Source organism: Scyliorhinus torazame, chromosome 14, assembly GCF_047496885.1.
Source record: "Scyliorhinus torazame isolate Kashiwa2021f chromosome 14, sScyTor2.1, whole genome shotgun sequence".
Classification (NCBI taxonomy): domain Eukaryota; kingdom Metazoa; phylum Chordata; class Chondrichthyes; order Carcharhiniformes; family Scyliorhinidae; genus Scyliorhinus; species Scyliorhinus torazame.
The window spans coordinates 106,446,148-106,453,359 of NC_092720.1; positions in this window are offsets into that span (position 1 = coordinate 106,446,148).

A 7,212-nucleotide genomic window follows, 5' to 3' on the forward strand; every position below is an offset into this window, starting at 1 on the left:
TTCTTGGTGGGTGATTTTGTTGTAATTGTTTGCTAAGGGGCAATACGTTTTTAAGGGGGACAACTGCACCCCCCCCCCACCCCACCCACCACCACCGCTTGGGGTGTTTTTTTCTTCTTTGAAGGAGATGACCTGTGGTTTTGGATGTATTTTTGTTTGTGTGGGGGAGAACGAGGTCCACAGGGAGTCATTTGCACAGACCAAGGAGGAGAAGGTGTGGGGAGGGATAGATAGGAGGGGCCTTCGGCAGGAGCTGCCATGCTGGCAACTAATGCTGGTGACCGGAAGTGAACTGGGGAAGGTGGCTGTGGAGATTGGCCAAGTGGGGGTGGAGGGGGTGGGGGGCTGGGGGCAGAGAGAGGGGGGGGGACGTGACGTGGCACTGTTAGAGTAGGAATGAGGTAATTGACGGAGAAGGGGGCCATCTTGGATGGATCCGGTTTAAGGTGAAATTAAAGAGGACAGAATTGGAATTGGAAGAGGAGGATGGCAGAGGGATGGGGAGGAAGACAATGGAGGGAAATGGAGGCGCAAGTCTCCAGTAAGATTCGTAACATGGAACATATGGGGCTGAACGGGCCAGTGAAGAGGTCCCGGGTCTTTGCGTATTTGAGGAGCTTGAAGACGGGGTGGTCTATCTGTGGGAGACGCATTTCCGGCTGAAGGACCGGGTCAGGTTGAGAAAGGGATGGGTGTGTCAAGTATTTCACTTGGGGTTCAATTCAAGTCCACAAAAGGTGGCCATCCTGTTGAGTGAAAGGACGGGATTTTTAGGGGCTATGGAAGTGCGGGATCCAGGGGCAGATACGTGATAGTGAGTGGGGTGTTGAAGGGGACGCCGGTGGTGCTGGTGAATGTTTATGCAACAAATTGGGACGATGTGAGGTTTCCTGGGATCAATTCCAGACAGCGATACACATCAGCTGATTATGGTGGGGTGACTTTAACTGCGTACTGGAGTTGAGGGTGAATAAGTCGAGACCTAAGTCAATGGAAAGGTTGACGATGGTGAAGGAGCTGGGAGGATTTATGGAAAGGATGGGAATGGTGGATCCGTGGAGGTTTCGGAACCTGGGGGAGGAGAGGGAGTACTCCTTCTTGTCACAAGTGTACAAGGTATACTCCTGAATTGACTTTTTTGTGGCGAGTCAAGCAGTGTTGGTGGTGGGCTGGTGGGGGCGGAGTATGTGAGAATCATGATCTCTGACCATGCACTGCACTTATTGGAGGTTAGGCTTAGCTTGAGGCAGGAGCAGAGGCCGGGATGGAGTTTTCCCCCGGGGCTTCTAGCAGATAAGGCGTTCTGTGAAAAGGTGCGCTCGGTGGTCAGAGACTATGTGAAGTTAATCAGAATGGGGAGGTATCGGCGGCCACATTTTGGGAGGCGATGAGGGTGGTGGTTTCGGGGGTGGTTATCTTGTTCAAGGCACACAGAGATAGGAGAAAGAGGGAGGAGTATGGATGGTTGTTGGATGAGAAGGTCGCGGTGGACAAGAAATAGTCATGGGCCCCCGCCTAGGACGGATTGGCAGAGATAAAGAGGTTATGGGGCTGTTCGACAGGCTGACAATGGAGAAGGCAGTGGGGCAGCTATGGAGGGCGAGTGGGGTGCAGTATGAATATGGAGCGAAGGCGAGCTGTATGCTAGCCCATCAGCTACAGAGATCCTGAGAGTATGGACAGGGAAGGGGGAGGTAGTTTTCGGAGCCGGGAAGATTAACGAGGCTTTCAGGGAGTACTATGAGAAGTTACATAGGGACTATCCGGGTGGTGAAGAGGGGGACATGAGGCAGTTTGTTGGTAAGCTGGAGTTCCCACAGTTCGATGAGGAGAGGAGGCAAGCATTGGAGGAGCCTTTAGGATTGAGAGAGGTGATGGATAATATAAAAGGGATGAAGTCAGGGTAGGCCCCAGGGCCTGACAGTTACCCGGCAGAGTGCTATAAGGGGTTTGTGGTGGAGCTGGAACTTCATCTATTGGGGATGTTTAACGAGGCGCTGGAAAAGTGGGAGCTGCCAGAAACACTAACTATCATAATATGCAGACATGCACATAATGAGATACAAACAGGCAGCTAATGAATACAGAGAACAGGACATAACCAATCAGCAGGCAGAACACTTGGGGGTGGTTTCCCACTATAAAAGGCACGAGGCACTCACACTCCGCCTCTTTCCACTGGTGACATCTACAGTGTGAGTCAGAGTGTACATATCATATAACTCCTACAGCACGTGGCTAAAAGCTAGTTTGGTTCAGTCAGACAGATTAATCACACTAGGTTAGCAGAGAGTCGAACTCACAGAGGATTGAGCTAATTGTGTGACAGGTTCAATAAATCATATTGAACTAACTTCACAGTGTGGAGTACCTCTCAGGTAAAGCTGCATCCAGTTGCAGCCCGTGTTATCTTACTGTGCTTAACACGGCACTGACCAAGGCGTTGATCACGCTAATCCCAAAAAAGGAAGGACCGCTGGAGTGTGGGCCATACAGGCCCATATCACTGTTGAATACGGGCGTGAAAGTGTTGGCTAAGTTAGTAGCGGGGAGGATGGAAGGATGCTTCCAGGGGTGATTGCAGAGGACCAAAAGGGTTTTGTGATGGACAGGCAACTTTCTAGTAATATTAGGTGATTATTAAATGTGAACATGACCCCGTCAAAGGGACGGGTATGGGAGGTAGTGGTCTCTATGGACACGGAGAAGGATTTTGTCCTGGTAAAATGGCAGTACCTGTTCGAGGTTCTGTGAAGGTTTGGGTTTGGGCTGAGGTTTGTGGCATGGGTGGGTCTGCTGTACATGGTACCGATGGTGGGACTTCCGGTTGCGGCCATGCGGAGCTAAGCCGCATGATTCGGCAGCTCCCGCTACTACGGACTTTCGGGCTCATTGGAGGAGCCCCAACAGAATTTTCTTTGACGACAACCCGTGGGGGAGTGAAGAGAGAGGTCCCCCTCCAACTTTTATGGAATGGACCAGAAGTGCGACGGCCAAAAAAGCGGCATTGGAGCAGCGGGAGAAGCGAGGGAAAAAATCTAAATGGCGGCGGCCGGGGACAAAGCGGAGTGCGGGCCGGAGCTGCAGGAATTCATCAAGCGCTGCTTCGAGGAGCTGAGGAAGGAGATGCTGGCGCCTCTGCTGGCGGTAATTGAAGGACTAGGGATAACCCAGAAGGCCCACGAGGTACAGAAAAGAGTTAGTGAGAATGAGGACGAGCTCTTGGGCCTGGCGGTGAGAGTGGAGCGGCACGAGGCGCTACACAAGAGGTGGGCGGGAAGACTCGAAGACCTGGATAACAGGTCGAGGAGAAAGAATCTGTGGATCCTGAGTCTCCCAGAAGGAGTGGAGGGGGCCGATGCCGTGGCATACGCGGGCACGATGATCGGGGCGATGATGGGCGCGGAGGCCCCTTTGAGGTCGCTTTAGCTGGACGGGGCACACCAGGTGCTGACGAGGAAGCCCAAGGCAAATGAACCGCCAAGGGCGGTTCACGGACAGAGAGAGGGTCCTGAAATGGGCCAAGAAGGAGCGGAGCAGCAAGTGGGACAATGCAGAGATCCGAATATATCCGGACTGGAGCCCGGAGCTGGCAAAGTGGAGAGCGGGTTTCAACCGGGCCAAAGCGGTGCTGCACCGGAAAGGAGTGAAATTCGGAATGCTGCAGCCAGCGCGATTGTGGGTCACATACAAGGACCAACACCTCTACTTCGAAACGCCTGAAGAGGCGTGGACCTTCATACAAACTGAAAAGTTGGACTCTAACTGAGGGTTTGTGAGGGTGGGGGGGATGTTTGAGGGTTGATGTGTGATGGTTGTTGTATATAGGGGGTCAATCAAGCGCAGGAAATGTTACATGGGCTGGGGGAGAGAGACAAGGCCGACAGGAGCTGCGCCAGAGGGGGCGGAGCGGGCTTTGGAAAGCGCGGGGTTTTTCCCGCGCACGGGAAGAAAGGCGGGAAGGGGAACGAAGGAACGCATATTGATTGGGAGACTCCCACATGGGGGGGGTCAAAGGGACGGCGGGGGAAGCCGGGGTCAGCAGGTGTCAGCTGACTTACGAGAGTGATATGGGGGAGCAAAAAAGCTAGACAGGGGTCTAGCGGGGGGGAGGGAGGGGGGGAGGGGGGAAGGGGGGGGAAAAAGGGTTGCTGCTGCACTGGCCGAAAGGGAATGGGACACAGAAGAGGTGGTCGGGTCGGAGGTCCCCCGGCTGGGGGACTGGAGGGTGAGGGAGACGCGGACACGGGACTGGCCCAGAAAAGGAGATGGCTAGTCGGCGGGTGCGGGGGCGGGGGTGAGAGCCCCTTCAATCCGGCTGATAACGTGGAATGTGAGGGGCCTGAACGGACCGGTGAAGAGGGCTCGAGTGTTCGCGCACTTGAAGGGACTGAAGGCAGACGTGGCTATGCTCCAAGAGACACATTTGAAGGTGGCGGACCAGGTCAGGTTAAGAAGGGGATGGGTAGGACAGGTATTTCACGCGGGACTGGACGCGATGAATAGAGGGGTGGCAATATTGGTGGGAAAGCATGTGTCATTTGAGGCCAAGACTATCGTAATGGATAATGGAGGGAGATATGTGATGGTGAGCGGTAGGTTGCAAGGGACGTGGGTGGTGTTGGTAAATGTATACGCCGCGAACTGGGATGATGCTGGTTTCATGAAGCGCACGTTGGGGCGCATTCCGGACCTGGATGTAGGAGGCCTGATAATGGGAGGGGACTTCAATACAGTGCTGGACCCAGCACTGGACCGCTCCAGATCAAGGACTGGAAAGAGGCCGGCGGCGGCCAGGGTGCTTAGGGGGTTTATGGATCAGGTGGGGGGAGTGGACCCATGGAGGTTTGCAAGACCGCAGGCCAGGGAATTTTCTTTCTTCTCCCACGTGCACAAAGCCTACTCCCGGATAGATTTTTTTGTTCTGGGCAGGGCGCTCATCCCGAGGGTGGAGGGGACGGAGTATTCGGCCATAGCCGTTTCGGACCACACCCCGCACTGGGTGGAAATGGGGCTGGGGGAGGAGAGGGACCAACGCCCGCTGTGGCGGCTGGATGTAGAACTGCTGGCAGATGAGGTGGTGTGTGGGAAGGTGAGGGGGTGTATCGAAAGGTACTTGGAGGCCAACGACAACGGGGAGGTGCGAGTGGGGGTGGTATGGGAGGCGTTGAAGGCGGTGATCAGGGGAGAGCTAATCTCCATCAGGGCTCATAGGGAGAAGACAGAGGGCATGGAAAGGGAGAGGTTAGTGGGGGAGATTTTGAGAGTGGGCAGGAGATACGCAGAGGCCCCGGAGGAAAGATTACTTGGGGAAAGACGACGGCTCCAGGCGGAGTTTGACCTGTTGACCACAGGGAAGATGGAGGCACAGTGGAGGAAGGCGCAGGGGGCGACCTACGAGTATGGGGAAAAGGCTAGTCGGATGCTGGCACACCAGCTCCGTAAGAGGACGGCAGCGCGGGAAATAGGGGGAATCAAGGATGGAAGGGGAGCCACGGTTCGGAGTGCGACGAAAATAAATGAGATATTCAAGGCCTTCTATGAAGAGCTGTACAGATCCCAGCCCCCAGCGGGGGAAGAGGGGATGAGATGATTCCGAGACCAACTGAGATTCCCGAGGGTGGAGGAGCAAGAGGTGGCTGGTTTGGGGGCACCAATTGGGTTGGAGGAGCTGAGCAAGGGTTTGGGAAGTATGCAGGCGGGGAAGGCCCCTGGGCCGGATGGGTTCCCGGTGGAGTTCTACAGAAAGTACGTAGACCTGTTGGCCCCGCTACTAGTGAGGACCTTTAACGAAGCAAGAGAGGAGGGGACCCTGCCCCCGACAATGTCGGAAGCGACAATTTCTTTGATCCTAAAGCGGGACAAGGACCCACTGCAATGTGGATCGTACAGGCCGATCTCGCTCCTCAATGTGGACGCTAAGTTGTTGGCAAAAGTGCTGGCCACAAGGATTGAGGACTGTGTCCCGGGGGTGATCCATGAGGACCAGACGGGATTCGTAAAGGGCAGGCAATTAAACACTAATGTGCGGCGGCTCTTAAACATGAGGGAGAGTCGGAGATAGTGGCAGCTATGGACGCGGAAAAGGCCTTTGACCGAGTAGAGTGGGAGTACCTCTGGGAGGTGCTGCATAGGTTTGGGTTCGGGGGAGGGTTTATCAGCTGGGTTAAGCTCCTTTCCAGAGCCCCGGTGGCGAGTGTAGTGACGAACCGGCGGAGGTCGGAGTACTTTCGGCTGTACCGAGGAACGAGGCAGGGGTGCCCCCTGTCCCCCCTGTTGTTTGCATTGGCGATCGAACCCTTGGCCATGTCATTGAGGGAGTCTAATAAAGGGAGGTGGGTGGTCCGAGGGGAAGAAGCGCATCGGGTGTCGCTATATGCGGATGACCTGTTGCTGTACGTGGCGGATCCAATGGAGGGGATGGTGGAGGTCATGCAGACTCTAAGGGAGTTTGGGGAGTTTTCGGGCTATAAGCTCAATGTAGGGAAGAGTGAGCTCTTTGTATTACAGGCAGGGGACCAAGAAAGAGGGATAGTGGACCTACCGCTGAGGAGGGCGGCGGGGAGTTTTCGGTATCTGTGGATCCAGATAGCCAGGAGTTGGGGGGCCCTACATAAACTGAATCTGACGAGGTTGGTGGACCAAATGGAGGAGGACTTCAAAAGATGGGACAAGTTACCGCTCTCGCTGGCGGGTAGAGTGCAGTCGGTCAAAATGGTGGTCCTTCCGAGGTTTCTGTTTGTGTTTCAGTGCCTTCCCATCGTGATCACCAAGGGCTTTTTTAAGAGAGTAGGTAGGAGTATTATGGGGTCTGTGTGGGCGAAAAAGACCCCGAGGGTAAGGAGAGGGTTCCTGGAATGCAGTAGGGACCGAGGAGGGCTGGCGCTGCCAAACCTAGGGAGCTACTACTGGGCAGCAAATGTGGCGATGATCCGCAAGTGGGTTATGGAGGGAGAGGGGGTGGCATGGCAGAGGATGGAGATGGCGTCCTCTAAAGGAACGAGCCTGGGGGCGCTGGTGACGGCACCGCTGCCGTTCTCGCCGTCAAAGTATACCATAAGCCCGGTGGTGGCGGCAACGTTGAGGATCTGGGCCCAGTGGAGACGGCACAGGGGTGCAGTGGGAGCCTCGGTGTGGTCCCCGATCAGGGGTAACCATCGGTTTGTCCCGGGGAAGATGGACGGGAGGTTCCAGAGCTGGCATCAGGCGGGG